Source organism: Carassius carassius, chromosome 18 (genome assembly GCF_963082965.1).
Source record: "Carassius carassius chromosome 18, fCarCar2.1, whole genome shotgun sequence".
NCBI lineage: Eukaryota > Metazoa > Chordata > Actinopteri > Cypriniformes > Cyprinidae > Carassius > Carassius carassius.
The window spans coordinates 27,908,932-27,918,685 of record NC_081772.1 but is presented as its reverse complement, the minus strand read 5'-3'; the positions used below and the strand labels follow the sequence as shown (position 1 = coordinate 27,918,685).

At 48.1% G+C, this 9,754-nt stretch overlaps 2 non-coding genes across 2 annotated transcripts; both read right to left on the bottom strand.

Annotated features, from left to right (window-relative positions):
* Positions 1 to 258: 258 nt before the first annotated feature.
* On the bottom strand, positions 259 to 472 carry LOC132092946 (small nucleolar RNA U3). The gene has a single exon (XR_009422324.1). It is a non-coding gene; the product is annotated as a small nucleolar RNA U3 (small nucleolar RNA).
* A 1,903-nt stretch (positions 473 to 2,375) lies between these two features.
* LOC132092943 (small nucleolar RNA U3) lies at positions 2,376 to 2,593 on the bottom strand. The gene has a single exon (XR_009422321.1). It is a non-coding gene; the product is annotated as a small nucleolar RNA U3 (small nucleolar RNA).
* Between the last annotated feature and the right edge of the window lie 7,161 nt (positions 2,594 to 9,754).

Here is a 9,754-nt window from a genome sequence, read left to right as displayed (position 1 = left end):
CAGAGCTTTATAAGTAATTAGTAGGATTTTAAAATCTATACAATGTTTAATAGAGAGCCTGTGCTTTATTGACAGAACCAGGCTGATATGGTCATAATCCTGGTTCTAGTGAGAACTCTTGCTGCTTCATTTTGGACCATCTTGACTTTGGCTATCAAGCATGCAGAACAACCACCCAGTAAGCACAATGATAATCTAACTTTGAGATTGTGAACACAAACCACTTTCAAAAACACTCCAAAACTGCATTACATCAACACCACTCAGATCATACTCCTCACTTTAACATTGCCAAAGGCAAAATGAACACTCATCAATGAAAGAACTTGTGATCGAAGTCATTGTTCCATCGTCAATTCACTCTCAGAAAAAAAGTATTACAGCTCATCATTGTAAGTTGGGAGAGAAACACTCTTAAATCACATTTCCAAATAACAAAAACCATAGAAATGATTCCTGAAAATTCAGTCTTTACTTTATAACTCCACTCAAATGGAATTCCATTCTGAAGCACCGCCTCCTCTCAGAAGGTTTGCGTAGTTGATTTCCATAAAAAACACATGAACCAGTGTACATATGGGCTTTACCTGATCACGGATAAATTGACTAATTTTGTCCACGTTTCAATGACATATTTGAACTATCAAAAAGGAGTTGTAGTTAATAGTCTCTTATTGGCCTCATGAATCAAGCTCTGTATAGGTTAGAAATATATATTATACAGACATTTAATATTTAATGGTATTGTACGATTTGTTAATTGCATTCAATAGATTACACTTCCAACAAAACATTCACCACTGGTTTGCAAAAGGTGTTTTTAGACAAGTTTGAGCTGATTTTTAGTTGCAATTAAACCACTCTGACCAGCACACATCAACAGAGTGTGGCCCTTTGGAGCTCTGCAAAACATCAAACCCTTTTACCAGGCAATTGGTTCATTCAAGTCACCTCTTTGTACTGTATATAGCACTTTTAACAGTACAGATTTGGTCAAAGCAGCTTCTCAGTATCAAAATAGGAAAATAGTGTGTCAGTGAAAAAGGCCAATAGTAAACATTCAGTTTTCAATTTAAAGGCAGTTCATCATTGAATTACACGATGTCATCGTTCAGCTCAGTTCGGTTTAAATAGTATCTGTGAAATCAAGTCAATGATATAGCTGGAAATTAAGTTTCCCCAACTAAGCGAGTGAGAGGCGGCAGCGGCAAGGAACCAAAACTCCATCGGTGACAGAATGGAGACCAAGCTGTGGGAGAAACCAGGCTCCAGCAAAGTTAGATTGTCATCTGGTTTCGTGGTCTTGCCCCAATGGCCATCTAGGAGACAAGGTCTTCACTGGTGATCTGTCTCTGGGGCTCATCTAGTTGTCCTGGTCCCCCCTGAAATTCAGGACTGTAGAGGTCATCTCTAGGAGCTGATCCACAATCTGAGCTGAATATGGACTGGATCTGGTGGCTACGGTAACCTGGGAATAAGAAAGAAACAGACTAATATTAGCGTAGATGCCATTCTTCTTATGATGTAACAAGTACATTGTGTGATATTGGAAGTGTTCCCAGTTACGCTCTACCTATTTACTGCAGCCTAACAGTAATTTAACAGATTTGACTGACAGAAATGTGTAAGTATGTTATGTGTAAGCCATCTTAAAGAGATGGTTCTTTGATCTATATTTAAAATGACAGAGTGTGTCTGCCTCCTGAACAGTGTTAGGTAGATTATTCCAGAGTTTGGGTGCTAAATAGGAAAAGGATCTGCCTCCCGCAGTCGATTTTGACATTCTAGGTATTATCAAATAGCCAGAGTTTTGAGAGTGCAGCGGACATGGAAGACTATAATACAATAAGAGTTTGCTCATCTACTGAGGTGCTAAACCATTCAGAGCTTTATAAGTAATTAGTATGATTTTAAAATCTATACACTGTTTAATAGGGAGCCAGTGCTGTGTTGACAGAACCGGGCTGATATGGTCATAAATCCTGGTTCTAGTGAGAACTTTTACTGCTGCATTTTGGACCAGCTGGACATCATCATTAAGCATGTAGAACAACCACCCAATAAAGCATAACAATAATCTAACTTTGAGGTCATGAACTGATGAATTAACATTTCTGCATTTGACATTGATAACATAGTCAGTCAATTCAAAATTCCAAAAAAAAGTTCATTCTCTCATCACCACTTTCATAATGTGTGTTGGCCAACCTCAAATTGTGGAACAACACCATTCGTGACCTGTTTTTTTTAAATGTGATGTTTCAAACAGAACACTCTACTACATCTTCCCAAAAAAGCTAAATCTGAATATCCAACATGCACTCTTTAGAAAATACACTGCTTTCAAAAATCGTCCAATATCATATCACCTCAAAACCACTCAGATCATACTCCTTTCTTCAACATTGCCAAAAGCAATATGAACACTCATCAATTACAGAACTTGTGATTAAAGTCATATTTCTATCCTCAATTCGCTCTCAGAAAAGAGTATTACAGCTCATCATCGTGGGTTGGGAGACAAACACTTTCAAAACACTTTTCCAAATAAAAAACTACAGAAATGATCCCTAAAAAAAAATAGTCTTAACTTCATATCTCAACTCAAATGGAATTCCATTCTGAAGCACCGCCTCCTCTCAGATGGTTTGCGTAGTTGATTTCTATAAAGGCATGAACTAGTGTCCATATGGGCTTTACCTGATCTCGGATAAATTGACTAATTTTGTCTGCGTTTCAATGACATATTTGAACTATCAAAAAGGAGTTGTGATTATTATTAGTCTCTTACTGGCCTCATAAACCAAGCTCTGTATAGGTTAGAAATATATATTGTACAGACACTTAATATTTAATGGTATTGTACGATTTGTTAAGTGCATTCAATAGATTACACTTCCAACAAAACATTCACCACTGGTTTGCAAAAGGTGTTTTTAGACAAGTTTTAGCTGATTTTTAGTTGCAATTAAACCACTCTGACCAGTACACATCAACAGAGTGTGGCCCTTTGGAGCTCTGCGAAAAAGGGAACCCTTTTACCAGGCAATTGGTTCAAGGCAAGGCAAGGCAAGTTTATTTATTTAGCACATTTCGTACACAATGGTAATTCAAAGTGTTTTACATAAAAGAAAGTAAAATAATCATGAAGAAAAATTATAACAAAAATAAAACAGCCAATTTTAAAACTTTTAAAATGATTAAAACATTTAAAAACAGTTAGAAAATGATTTTACATAAAAAAAGAATAAAAAAAACTGTGAAAATATAAATAATCTACCTAACACTGTTCTCCTGAACAGTGTTAGGTAGATTATTCCAGAGTTTGGGCGCTAAATAGGAAAAGGATCTGCCTCCCGCAGTCGATTTGGATATTCTAGATATTATCAAATAGCCAGAGTTTTGAGAGTGCAGCGGAGGTGGAGGGCTATAATACAATAAGATTTTGCTCATCTACTGAGGTGCTAAACCATTCAGTGCTTTATAAGTAATTAGTAGGATTTTACAATCTATAAACTGTTTAATAGGGGGCCAGTGCTGTGTTGACAGAACCGGGCTGATATGGTCATAAAACATTTAAAAACAGTTAGAAAATGATTTTACATAAAAAAAAAAATATAAGAAAAACTGTGAAAATATAGTGCAATCAGTTCGGACATTGCACAGTGCTCATTCAATAAATGCACAGCTAAACAGGTTGGTTTTGAGTCTAGATTTAAATGTGACTAGTGTTTTAGCACATCTGATCTCTTCTGGAAGCTGATTCCAAAAACGTACTCGGTTACTAAACGTAACCTCGGTTCTCTCTAGAAGAGCGAACGAGTACTGCGTCTTAGCTAAGACGCTACGGGGAAAAGTCTCTTTTCACGAAATACTGAAGCAAAAAATTATCCTTAATTTTGTATTTTTGTAAAGCTCATGTGCAGCAGTACACAGCCATAGGCGAGACGGCTCGTTCGCTCATTGGCTTGTTCTGCGGCAACTGCACAGCCTATCGAGCGCGGGCTGATGCAACATCAGACCAATAAGGGCGCTTCGCGCCCTTCTTGCCACTTCCCGCCGAAACGGGTGTGGCCCAACCTATAAAAGGAGCTCGAAAAGGCTGACTCACCTGATTTATTTCATCGCCGAAGCGAACCAGAGTGAATCGTGCGCACGGCAGAGAATGCAGTACTCGTTCGCTCTTCTAGAGAGAACCAAGGTTACGTTTAGTAACCGAGTACGTTCTCTTACGAGAGCTCTCTCGTACTGCGTCTTAGCTAAGACGCTACGGGAACCCAATGTAAAACGCCGTGCGCGCAGGGATCACACACCAATAAACCTGAAGCAACGCCCAGGACTCTCACAGAGAGTCCAGGACAGAAAAGGGAAAAAGCCCTCCGTCCCATATCTAGCAGCATCCGTAGATGCGGCAATATGACATCACACAGCCGAGGCAAGTCCTGACCAATGTGGCAATGCGGGTCTTACGCAATACTGCCCATATAACAGTCGGCAGCGCATAGCGCTCGTGAACTCAGAATTCCCCTCAGGGCCCTGATTCGCCTATACCGACAGCAGCCTTGCTTGCAAGGCGGGAACCTCCAGGTTATAGAACCTGATAAATGTAGACGGCGAGGCCCAACCTGCCATCATACATATATCCTGCAAGGAGATCCCAGTAGACCACGCCCACGACGAGGCGACGCCTCTTGTGGAGTGTGCTCTGATGTCCATCTGGATAGCGTCTGTCTCGAAACAGCCATTCCCTTGGAACGCCCACCGAACGAGACAAATAGCTGCTCCGTCTGCCGAAAGGCAGCAGAGCGAGACACATAAGCTCTTAAAACCCTGACAGGGCAAAGAAGACTCGAGTCTCCATCCTCCCCTGACACCAGCAGGGCAGACAGGGCAATAACCTGAGCCCGAAACGGTGTGTTGAGGGATTTCGGCACATAACCGTGCCTAGGTTTGAGTATGACTCTTGAGTCATTGGGCCCAATCTCCAAGCACGACTGGCTCACCGAGAGCGCGTGCAAATCACCCACACGCTTCACAGAAGCGAGAGCCAACAAGAATACTGTCTTGAACGACAGATGCTGAAGGCTAATCGATTGGATAGGCTTGAAAGGGGGACCCTTCAAGGCCTCCAAAACCGCCGCGAGGTCCCACATAGGGACTGACGGAGGTCTGGGAGGATTCAGCCTCCTAGCTCCTCTGAGGAACCGGATGACTAAATCATTCCTTCCTATTGACTGACCGGACGCCGTTTCAGAAAACGCCGCGATGGCAGCCACATAAACTTTGAGCGTGGATGGGGCTCTGCCCTTATCCAACAGCTCCTGAAGGAAGGAGAAGACCTCCGTCACCTCACAACTAAGGGGTGAATAACCTCGAGCTGTGCACCAGCTGGAGAACACCGACCACTTCGAGGCATACAGACGTCGTGTCGACGGAGCTCTAGCCTGAGTGATGGTATTTAGCACTCCCACTGCGAGATCAGCGGGTAACCGTTGAGTGCCCATACATAGAGGGACCACAACTCCGGTTGAGGGTGCCAAATCGAGCCCCTGGCCTGCGAGAGGAGGTCTCTCCTCAACGGTACCGGCCACGGGGCGACATCTGCTAACTGCATCAGATCTGGGAACCATGGTTGGTTCTTCCAAAGAGGTGCTACAAGCAGTATTGAACATCTCGTTTCTCTCACCCGTTCTATCACCTGCGGAAGGAGGGAGACGGGAGGGAACGCATAAAGCGGGCAGCACGGCCATCTCCGTGACAGCGCGCTTTCGTTCTTGGAAAGAACGCGGGGCAGTGAGCGTTTTCGTGGGACGCAAAGAGGTCCACCTCCGCCATGCCAGATCTCTCCCACAACAGCCGGACTGTTTGCGGGTGTAGAGACCATTCGCCCGTAGGAACATTGCCTCTGGACAGCCTGTCTGGACCCAGATTCTGCAGTCCAGGCACATGCACTGCTCTCAGCGAGCGCACGTTGCGCTGAGCCCAAATCAGGAGGCGTTCCGTCAGCCTGCACAGGTTTCGGGACCCGAGACCGCCTTGGCGATTTATGTAGGACACCACGGACATGTTGTCCTAACGGACTACGACGTGGTGATCCTTGATATGGGGACAAAAGCGCGTCAGCGCGTTCTCCACTGCCAGCATTTCCAGGCAGTTGATATGATGGAGCTTTTCCCGTTCTGACCATAGGCCAAAGGACGGTCTGCCTTCGAGCAGCGCTCCCCATCCCGAAGTGGAGGCGTCCGTCGACACCACTTTCACACTCGGGGAAGTCCCCAGGCTTACACCTGATCGGTACCAGCCGTTCGCTGTCCAAGGTGCTAGAGCCGCAACACAGCTCTGATCGACCTTGAAATGCAGCCGGCCAGACGCCCACACTCTGCGCGGCACCTGAGCCTTCAGCCAGAACTGCAGGGGGCGCATGCGGAGCAGGCCCAGCCGCAGAACCGGAGATGCTGAGGCCATGAGACCCAGCATCTTTTGACAGTGTTTGAGCGACACAGTCGCGCCACAGCGGAAAGAACTCGCTGCACGCTGAATGCCCATCGCGCGCTGTGGTGACAGCCGCGCCGTCATGGAACACGAGTTCAGAACTATACCCAGAAACAGGATCGTCTGACTGGGGTTCAGCGAACTCTTCGCCCAATTGACACTGAGGCCGAGCTTCTCGAGGTGATCGAGTAAAACGGCTCTGTGGTCCACGAGCTCCGCTCATGATCGGGCCAGAACCAGCCAGTCGTCCAAATAATTCAGCACTCGCATGCCTCTGAGTCTGAGAGGAGCGAGCGCTGCATCCATGCACCTCGTAAACGTACGAGGAGCTACGGACAAGCCGAATGGCAGGACTGCAAACTGGTATGCCTGGCCCTCGAAGGCGAATCTCAAATATCGCCTGTGGTTTGACGCTATCTGTATTTGAAAATACGCGCCCTTCAGATCTATTGACATGAACCAGTCCCCTCTGCGAATCTGCGCGAGGAGCTTCCTGGTCGTGAGCATTTTGAAACTGCGTTTCATCAATGCCTTGTTCAGCTGTCTTAGATCCAGTATGGGCCTGAGACCCCCGTCTCTCTTGGGCACCAGAAAGTATCTGCTGTACCGCCCCCCCTCGCTTTGAGACACAGGCTCTACGGCCCCTTTGCTCAACAGTTTTGATATTTCGGCCCGAAGTATGTGTGCTACTTCTGTTTTGACCGTAGTTTCGATGCGCGCTGAAAAGCGCAGTGGGCGTCGAGAAAACTGTAGCGAGTAGCCTCTCTTTATAATGCCTAGCACCCAATCCGAAACCCCTGGAAGCACTGACCATGCATCTGCATGAATGGCTAAGGGCTGGATGCGAAACGCGCTCTGTTGACTGGGCAACGGCGGCGCTCGAGTGTGCTGCGCATCTGAGGCGGGGAGCGCGCTGATCACAGCGGGCAGATCACTCTTCCTCGACCCCGTTCCGGCACTTAACCGACTGGAGGGAGGCTGAGCGGGTCCCGTGGGACTCGATATATCTGCGAGTAACCGTGGGCTGCATGTGTGCACTTTTACCACTTTCAACTCGCTGTCTGCCTGTGCAGAATGTACGTGCACGGGCCTCGTTTTTACAGAAGCCCCGCCGCATGTGACATAGTGTATGTGGGCACTGGGAAGTGGGCACGTTTACTATGCGGCGCGCTAGACCGATCTGTGTCGATCTTATGTGCGCTAGCCCTGTGTGCAGGGCTGTGCTTACATGTGGAGATGGGCACTGGGTAGTGGGCATCGTCACTGCATTTATAGCACCATCGGCCGTGGCCGGACGAGCATGCACGGGTTTCGTTTTTACAGAAACCACATGACGCGTGTGACATAGTAATTGTGGGCACTGAGGGGTGGGCACGTTTACTATGCAGTGTGCGCGACCGACTTGAGTCGACATTATGGGCGCAGGCCCTGTGTGCAGGGCTGTGCTTACATGTGGAGATGGGCACTGAGGAGTGGGCATCGTCACTACATTTATAGCACCATCGGCCGTGGCCGGACGAACGTGCACGGGTTTCGTTTTTACAGAAACCACATGACGCGTGTGACATAGTGATTGCGGGCACTGAGGAGTGGGCACGTCTACTATGTAGTGCGCGTGATCGACTTGAGTCGCTTTTATGGGCGCGAGCCCTGTGTGCAGGGCTGTGCTTATATGTGGAGATGGGCACTGAGCAGTGGGCATCGTCACTACATTTATAGCACCATCGGCCGTGGCCGGGACACCAGAAATTACACATTTGACGGGAAATATCTGGGTAGCCGTGATAACGGTTTTCGTGTGCAGGCAAGCGGGCAACCGTACAGGCTTGCGCATTGCAAAAAACGCTGAAACAGTCACAATCTCTGGAAACTGAAACAGCGGCGCGCTTAGGTGAGAGCCCGGCCACAGCGGAACTCGTACACCGGCGCTTCGATGAAGCAGCCATCGTGTGTAGTGCAGACGCAGCGTCATGCAGCATGCGTAGATGGCTTTCCTAGGATGGCTTCGGGGCTCCCGGCCTCACTGTAATCCTCTGCCGCGGTCCCCGCGGCGCAGGGCGATGGCCAGTAGAGCGAGAACGGGGGTCTCGAGCTGCGTTGCTGAAGCTGTTGTGATAACGGCTTTTGTGTGCAGGCAAGCGGGCAACTGTGCAGGCTTGCGCATTGCAGAAAACGCTGAGACAGTCACAATTCCTGGAACTGAAACAGCGGCGCGCTTGGGTGAGAGCTCGGCCACAGCGGAACTCGTACACCTGCGCTTCGATGAAGCAGCCATCGTTAGTAGTGCCGACGCAGCGTCACACAGCAGGCTTTAGATGGCAACACCGCTTTTGCCGCCGTCCAGCAGAGGGCGGACAAAGGTGCGTCGCTATCGCCTGTTCCACCGGCGGAAGTGAGTGGTAGTTCCTGTTTTTAGCATCATCAGTGTGGAGAATGCTAGTGAGACAGACGAACGAGTTCGTGCCGAATATGGAGCATTCCAAGCCTTCGCCACCTCTTCGTGAAGCTCAGGAAGAAAAGAGGCGGGCTTTGAGAAGTACGCTCATCCGAGAGGGAAATACCATCCAGCCGGGAATGAGAGGGGGGGCGCTGGTGCAAACCACTCGCGGCTGAGACTCATCGCGGCCAACACGAGCATTCGCCCCAGCTCCTTCTCGATGTCAGCTCGTCTGCTGGGCTTCTGAGCAGAAGGCGCGAGATCCTTGGAGCTCGCCCAGCCCTCACTGCCCGAAGCTAGCAGAGAGCGCGTGTCCTCTTCCCCCGACGCGGCCCTGAGATCGACTTCCTCGGACGACGCGCCGGCAAACAGTGGGCGCTGCCCACCGGGAAGCGATGCAGGGGGTGCCGGTGAAGCAGGGCGAACTGGCGAGCTCGGTTGAGCTGAAGACGGTTCCGGAATCCGCTGGAACCCAGATAGCAACATTGTGTCGGCCCAGATCCGGCCCACATCTGGCACCCATGGAAAGATGATCTGGCCCACATGTAGCGTGGAATGATGGCACTTGGGCGGACCGCTCCTGTTTGCCAGAACTGAGCCACAAGCAGGCCATAGCAATGCCATATGTCAGCCAAGAGTAAAGAAATTAACCAGAACTGGACCTTATCTGAGCCACAAAATTTGTGTGTATTAAATATGAAGTAATTTCAGCCTTAATAAGCCTGTTAACAAGCAGAATCACTGAAGGAAAGAAGAGAACAGAAAAATAGAAGAGCAGAAACACAAGAACTACAACTGACTTCAGCCACAACCTTAGATGAAATC